Here is a 7,633-nt window from a genome sequence, read left to right as displayed (position 1 = left end):
GACCCTTGGGATGTAATTTGCTGACTCCTGCTCTAGAACAACTGACAATGATACACTGGGAGAAGCTGTACAGAAGTGCTTCTTTTAATACTGTTCATAAGAACAAGGATCTCAAATGGCCACATCACCAGTAGAATGGTTACACATGTTATTTTATATTCAATCGGTGGAATGCTAGATAGCAGTGAAAAGAAGTGATCTCCAGCCACATACATCAACGTGAACTAATTCTAGACACAGTGTGGAACAAGTGCAATAAGGCGCACATAACATTATTCTACAGTTCAGAGCAGGTAAGCCGACTATAAGTGTATTTAGGGATACATATAGGGGTGAGGAAAGGAAGGGAATGATTAAGAGGGGCTTGGAGTTACCACCACGGAGGAAGGGAATATGAGAATGGGTCAAGTTCTAGGATCTTCAAGGGTACTGGTCAGATGTATACACTGATGTGTATAAAATTGATGACTAATAAGAACCTGCTGTATAAAAAAATAAATAAAATTAAATAAAATTTTTTAAAAAGAAGGTGGACTTTCTTCTAGTCTTAGGTAGAGTCAAACCTTTTCAAATCTCATGTTTCAGACTCTTCTGATAGAGGATGATAAACTGTCTTTTACACACAGGTAGTTCAAGTGCAGTTGCATAGTACATAGTTAATACATAAAGTCTGAATTCAGAATCAGAGACTGAAGTGTGATCATTCCTTCATCACTCAATCTATCTCCTAAATCAGTGATTTAAACCCTTATATACAGGCTTCCATGATGGCACAGTGGTTAAAAATCCGCCTGCGGATGCAGGGGACATGGGTTCGAGCCCTGGTCCGCGAAGATTCCACATGTCGCAGAGCAACTAAGTCCGTGCGCCACAACTACTGGGCTTGCGCTCTACAGCCCGCGAGCCATGACTACTGACTGCCCGCCCCGCCCCCCCAAAAAGAAAGAAAGAGTACTGGTCAGTTCCATTTCTTAAGCTGGTAGGTTGAACAGAAATTTCAATATTTCCTTTAAGAAGCAGGGTTCTTCCTCCTCCCCTTCCACCTCCCGGGCTACGGCGGGCGAAGGGCTGAGCGCTGTTGTATTTTGTCCCACGAGGCGACCCCTTCTCCCGCGGAGGTTGCGCGCGGCGGCGGCGGCTGCCATAGCGGTGGTGGCCACGGGGACAGTGGAGCGCTGACAGCAGGCCTGGTCGCCCACCTGCCCCACCCTGTCGCCGGGGGCGGGGAAGAAGCACACAGCTTTAAAAACGCATTTTGGGGTAAATATATAGTTTAAGATAAAGTAGGGCTAAGTACACCCATCCCTTGGCCGGCGGGGTATTGGTTTCAGGACCCTTCACAGGTACCAAAATCCGAGGATGCTCAAGTCCCTTATATGCAATGACACAGTACAGAAGGCGCTCTTTATCTGCTGGTTCTGCAACCGCGGATACGGGGTGCTGACTGTAACTTTTTGAAGGCTTTTTAACTAGGAAGTGGCAGAACTGGGATTTGAACTTTGGTCTCTTTGGCTCCAAAGCTCAAAATCGTTCTACTCACTCCTCATGTTCCCGGGTTTAAGCCAGTATTATTTTATTGTAGTCCTTGGACTTAATCACGTCTTTATATCTACCGAGATACTACAAAACAGATTTGTACAGTCTCCATTTCTACCCGAATCAGTGGAGCCTGTCAAGTTAATTGGTTGTGACACTCAGCTTCCAGAATGTGTAATTATCAGCTATATTGAGTGGGAAGCTCAGATGACGGTTAATAGTACATGTAGACGGAAATCTGTGTGTTGCAGTAACTGAAGAACGAGCCAAGAATGTAACATTAATCAAAACGTCCATATAGTGTACCAGAAAGTTTCTATGTGGAAATGCAAGCCAGAGCGTTTCTATATCTATAAACATTCCTAATTATAATTCACAGTTAATCTCTGTGCATCTTGTTCTCCTTTGAACCGCAGATATGGAAGACCAGTATATCCAACTGGGCACAGATGGAAAAATATCCCTATCCCAGCTTCACAATGAAACCAGTTTTTGTGCTTGACACCTGCAGCAGCTGATAGGTGAGTGTGGCTGATCAGTCAGCTAAGCAACTTTTCAAATACGAGCAGCCAAAGCTCTGGAAATAGCATCAGGCACTTGATAATGTGTCAGGAGTTCTTGTACCACAGGCAGTGGGTGGAATTTTGCAGCCAGACAACTAGAGTTTGTGTTCTGCTTTTGCCACTTGAAAGATATGTGCTCTTGAGCAAATGACTTCGCCTGAGTCTGTATTCTCAGTGGTAAAAATTTGTAAAATAGCTCATAGTTTTAATCCTGGCTGCTCGTTAGAAGTTTTTTTAAAAACCACCAATACAATGAATGGTTTCATCTGCCCTGGAGCAATGACCAGTTTGGGGAGAAGAGGAGAGTCCTGGGTATTGGCATTTTTGGAAAGCTCAATAAATTTTATAAAGTGGATCAGAACTTCTGCCTAATGGATGGCTGTGTGACTCCTGCCCTGGAAGAGAGGACCTTACAAAAGTGTCTGTGTTGTTTCTCTCCTTTATGATGGGAAAGTGACATCCAGAGAGGTGAAGTGACTCAGCCAGTGTCCAAGCCAGTTAAGTAGCAGAACCAACTCTAGACCAAAGGTCTCCTAACCTGTAGCCTTATTATACTCATTAGAGAGACACTGGATCTTCAAGCTAAAAACACCAATGAAATAGTATACCTTCTCACTTTCAAAAATGTCTGGTTTGGGTGATAAATTATATGTTACTTATATGTTAAAAAATGCATTATAGGCAAACAAGTAAAACATACTAAGTGCTTGTGTTCGTGCATATGTGTGTGTGTGTGTATTTGGGAAGTACTAGCAGTGAGAAATAGGACTTGAGAAGTTTTGAAGAGAACTGGTGTATATTAGTCAGCTTGGGCTGCCATAACAAAGTACCATAGATTGTGTAGCTTAAATAACAAATATTTATTTCTAACAGTTCTGGAGGCCGGGAGGTCCAAGATCAAGGTGCAAACAGGTAGTTTCATTCTGAGGCCTCTTCTCTTGGCTTGTAGATGGTCATTGTCCTTCTCTGTGCTCATATGACCTCTTTATTTGTGGGAGTGTGGAGAGGGAGAGAAAGCAAGCTTTCTGGTGTCTCTTATAAGGGTAGTAATCCCATCGTGGATGCCTCACCCTCATGACCTCATCTAATTAGGTACTAATTCCAACTTGCAGGTCCCACCTCATGACCTCATGCAACCCTAATTACCACCCAAAGGCCCCATCTGCAAATACCATTATGTTGGGAGTTAGGGCTTCAATATATGAGTTTTGGGGGGGGCACAAACATTCAGTCCATAACAAATAGTATGTAAATCTCCTTATTTTCAGAGTGGTTTTTGCTAGACCAAAAATTATGTCTATTATACTGGTCCATGGAATATTATAAAAAATCCTATGTTAGCGATTCTCAGTCTTGGATGTAAATTAGAATAACCTGGGAGCTTTTATATTGTACTAATCCTCAACACCTCTTCTCCCAATAACTAAATCAGAATCTTGGAAGAGGGTTGGGGACCAGGGTTGAGGGTTACAGCCGAGGTTGGGAACCACTGATCTCTGGGCAGCTGGGCCCTGGAGTAGAAGGAGGTAGTCAATGACTTGTCACCTAGTGACAAGAAGGAAGTGAGACTTATATGCCATAAATGTCTGAATAGAAGGGGAGAAGTTTCTCCAAAATCATCCCTCCTAAAAGAGGAAGGATTATGTTCCAGTCCTTGCAAAGTTTCTCATGTTATTGGGCACTCTCTCATTTGCTGTGTTTTGTGCGATGTTGATTTTACATCTGTCTTAACGCTATGCAAATTCAGTGGCTTGGGATTGCTTTATATTTAGACATATATGATTTATATTATCACCAGGCCTTCCTTTCTTTTCACCACACTCCTTAACTGACACATTAGCAGGTTATGTACCGGTCCACAGACTTTCAGGACCTTGAGCAAGTTACTTCTCCTCCCTGGGCTTCAGTTCTTTTCCTCTCAAATAATGAGGGCATTGAGCAAGACTAGGGAATTGATAAAATTATAGAAGCCCCCAATCATAGTAACTCTAACTGTACCCTTTTATCTCTTCCACACATATGCCTTAGGCACACCATTTATATCATTTTATTTTTTCTTTATGTTTGCCATTGTTCACTGTGGAAGATTGTATTTTATTCAAAATACTTGCTGCCCCTCCTTGGGGGCAATTATACTTTCTCACCCTACTGAACTCAGGAGTGGATATGAGACCTTGATTTAGCCAATGAAAGGTGGGCAGAAGTGACATGCATCATTTCTGAACAGAAACTTTTAAGAGCCAGCTTATGTTTTTGCAACATCTCTTTTTTTCTTTGCCAGGAAATCATCAATAACCCAGATAGAAAAGTGACATATAATTTATTGTCCAAACCAGGCATTTTTGAAAGTGAGAAGATGAACTCTTGAGAGTGAAAAGATAAGCTATTAATAATTACTCTGGGACATAGACATAAGCTAGGACTGTGTTGGATAAACTGGAATGTGGAGTCCAGATAGAGGCTGCTTTGTCACCTTGGCTTCTGGAGAGAAGATGGCAGGGAGCAGGGCCAGAGCCGGCCCATAATGGACACACATGAGAGAGAAATCACCCTCTGTAAGTCACTAGGATTTTGGGGTCCATTGTTACTACAGCACAGCTCAGCCAACTGGTAACAGAAGTTTAATCAATACAGCTGATTGATGCAGAAAACTCATTGAAAAGTGGCCTTCTGTTGGCCTGAGTAACTGGGTCATTCAAGTGACTGTTGAACACTAAAGATATGTTCAGAGGTTTCTGGAGTTACTGGCAGCTTCTTCCAATTTAAAACAAGGAAAGCTATCCCCTACTGTCTAAATGGGCCTTGTTATTATGTCCTGGACAGACCAAATTTGAGAGTACCTGCATCACCCAAAATATCATTCCCAGGGATTTCTTTTGTAAACATTGATGTTGATTCATTTGACCAGTTTACTTTGGCCAAAGCTGATAGAATCATGGTAGAGACTCAAGTGTGAGCAATCTGCAGGCTGGCCAGCAGCCTACTTAGTGGCATTGTGTAAATGCTTTGCTAATCAGACAAGATATTACCACTGGAGTGTTCAGATCCTCCCTGGAAAATATCTGACCTAGATACATGAGGAGATAATGTAATGAGTTTGCAGAAGTTGAAAGTCACACAGAAAAAGGGGCAAAGGATATAATTGAGCCATGCTAACAGTGGTTAATAGAGCATGGTTTAGCAAACTCGGGCTGCTGAAAATACAAGCAATTTACTTCACTACTAGAGATGTTGCTAAGTGAAATCTGTGTATATCCTGATCTTGATGAGGCTGTCATGGTGGTTCTTCCTGGGTTCCCATGAAACTTGACTTCCCCTCTTCCTTGCTCTCCCTAATGCTGGTAGCACAGATAAGATCCTCGTCAGTCTTCCTTCTATGCGTCCTTTCAATGCCATCCCTTCTCCTTTCCAAAATATGAACCAGTATGTCCCTGTTCTTGAAACCACAAAATGTTCTAACACAGGCCAGAAAGGACAACAAAGGCTAATTACAAATATCGTAATTGACAATAGCAAAACGACACGTGTAAAGTTAAAATTCTTGTCTATTTTGAGAGTGGAGCTTCTGGGTCCAACTCAGCAAGAACCTTGCACCATTTGCCTTCCCCTAAATGAAACTGCTTTGCATTGGAATGGACTTTTACTTTGTCTGAATTTTGTTTTGTTTTGAGGGGTTGGCTCGAATCTCCTCATAAAAAAAGTATTTCATCTTACTTCATGTGGTTTGTCCCATATCCAGAGAGTATCCTTTTATATTGTTTCTGAGCCAATATTTCTTTTTCTTATGTCTTTAAAGCTGTTGCTTAGAAATGCTGTGGCTCTTTCCTCCTGGCCTCAGTTAGGAAAGGGATTCTTGTAACTAGAACTTCATTAGCATGTGAATTAACTCTTGCAGCACACAGAGACTTAGGTCATTGCTTAGCTTGTTGATCTCTTTGAAGCCCTATAGTATGTTAGAATAGGAAGTGATGTCAGAGATCCTTGGGTTTAAGAGTACTGAGGAGTAAACTTACACCTTTATAGCCACATGGCTAGTGAACGGCATAGATGGAGTAATGCTCAGGTGTATGGATTATTAATGCAGTGCTATTTCTCCAAATCAGATTCTTATTCTCCTTTGCAACTTTTATATTTGTTTAATTCATTCATTCATGCTATGTATACTTTCCTTCAGATACCTTTTCTAATCTTCATAAAAGCTATATATGCCAGGTAGAGTGCCAAGCACTGGGGTTACAAAGATAAAGATAACACAACTTTTACTCTTGAGGAATGGCAGGAATTGAAAAATAGACATCACAATTCAATGTATCAAGTGCTGTGGGAACTCAGAGTAGAAATCAACCAACTGGGCTGCCGGGAGTGGGAAAAAAGAGCTTTTGTAGAGGCAGTTACATTTAGCAGTATTTTGAAGAATGTGTAAGAGATTGACAGATGGGGTAGGATTGGGAAGAGGACAGAAGAGCAGCTTGTACAAAGGATCATGAAAGGAATGGTGCTGATGCCAGGTTGGCAGAAGTATAGACTGTGATAAGAGAAGTGAGCTAGATGCGCTTGGAAAAGAAGGTCAAGAGAGTGTCAGGCCTGACCTGTCATTTAAGGAGTTTGGAGTTTATTCTACAGGAAATGTAGATGAGAGATCCCTAAACAAGGAGAAAGGAGAGGTAGAAACAGAGGGACCAGTTGGGAAGATGGTACATACAATTATAAGGTAAAAAGTTCCAGCTCTCCCAAACTACCAGTGGTAGGTAAGGTTTGAGGCAGGGGGCTAAACTCAATCAATCTTGAAACAATGTATTATGGGTTGAAGGGGAGAAGAGGATGAAAGATAACTGAGGATATGAATTTTGGGGACCTGTGTGGGTGATGTCAGCACACTGTGAAAAAAAGGAGCGGAAAGAGCAACAAAGTTTGGGGCAAAAATGATCGGAGGTTTAGATCTGTCCTAAAGAAGGTGATGCTGAAGTGGTAGTTATAATTATTTGATTCTCATTTGCTGAAAAGGATCAAAATAAGATCTGGATTGAAGGAAGCAGTAATTAACATTTTAGTTTTGGTTCTAAATTTAAAAGGAGAGAAATAAAGATACTTGAGTGTTCTTCCAAATTTCCCAGGTTAGGTCACATAAAAAGAAGGAGAAAAGGAATTTAGGGCAGTTTGTACAGTGGCTAAGCATAGGAAAGGACCTTAGCTTAAAAACTGCATGGTCTCTAAGTTAATCACCTCTCTGCAATACATTCCAGGACTGTGATGAGGATTAGTAGAGACATCAGAAAGGAAAGTGTCCTAGACAACATAGGCTCTGCTCCATTGTGGTAAACAGACAAACAAAACTCCCCAAATTGCAGTGGTTTAAGATAACCAATGTTTTCTTTCACTTAATAACTTTATGAAAAAGATAGATCATCTTCATTTGTGGATAAAGAAACAGACTTGTTCAAGAGCATACAAGAGGGAGAGCTCTGAGATCTCTCATACTCCAGAGGCTGGGTATTCTCTTTCCATTCCATTGTGCAGAAATGCCTCTCACAAGG

The 7,633-nt window shown here is 41.4% G+C and overlaps 1 protein-coding gene across 1 annotated transcript in view; it reads left to right on the top strand.

The window, feature by feature from the left end:
- Nucleotides 1-1,157: 1,157 nt before the first annotated feature.
- LOC132598245 (putative ALMS1-like protein) overlaps nt 1,158-7,633 on the top strand; it is a 79,923-nt gene continuing 73,447 nt past the window's right edge. Inside the window, exons 1-2 of the mRNA XM_060309605.1 lie at nt 1,158-1,260; nt 1,953-2,057. The gene's annotated coding sequence lies outside the window, so the exon portion shown is untranslated. The remainder of the gene's footprint in view (nt 1,261-1,952; nt 2,058-7,633) is intronic.

This window comes from Globicephala melas, chromosome 12 (assembly GCF_963455315.2).
Source record: "Globicephala melas chromosome 12, mGloMel1.2, whole genome shotgun sequence".
NCBI classification, from domain to species: Eukaryota; Metazoa; Chordata; class Mammalia; order Artiodactyla; family Delphinidae; genus Globicephala; species Globicephala melas.
This window is presented reverse-complemented; position numbering and strand designations above follow the sequence as displayed.